Source organism: Penaeus monodon, chromosome 33 (assembly GCF_015228065.2).
Source record: "Penaeus monodon isolate SGIC_2016 chromosome 33, NSTDA_Pmon_1, whole genome shotgun sequence".
Classification (NCBI taxonomy): domain Eukaryota; kingdom Metazoa; phylum Arthropoda; class Malacostraca; order Decapoda; family Penaeidae; genus Penaeus; species Penaeus monodon.
In genome coordinates, this window is record NC_051418.1 from 15965283 (window position 1) to 15965673 (window position 391).

General features: G+C 30.4%; 1 pseudogene; it reads right to left on the reverse strand.

The window, feature by feature from the left end:
- The window catches only part of LOC119594275, a 32574-nt pseudogene that overhangs the window by 21041 nt on the left and 11142 nt on the right, over positions 1–391 (reverse strand).

The following is a 391-nucleotide window of genomic DNA, read 5'->3' on the forward strand; positions in this document are numbered from 1 at the left end:
GCTTAAAAAAAATTTCACGAGGTTGTTTTTTCGATCATTATAATACTTTTTTCTTTTTCACGTAAAAACCTTTTTTAGACGTTATTTTTTTTGTTTTCATGGTGATCAATTTTTTAGCCCCCCTTCCCGAATTTTTTTTTAAAATATTAAAAAACCCGGCCTTTTTTTTAAAAAAACCACCCGGGCCCACAAAGATTTCTTTAAATTCTTTTTCCCCACTTTTTCCACTGTTGAAAGGGGGGTATAAAAATTTAAATTTTCTTTTTCCCCTTTTTTTTTTTTCCCCCCCCTCCCTTCTCCCAAAATGTTTAAAAATTTTTCGGTTTTTAAAAAATTTTTTTTAAAATAATGGGGGGGAAATCTGGAATTTTTTTCCCCAAACCCCTTTAAG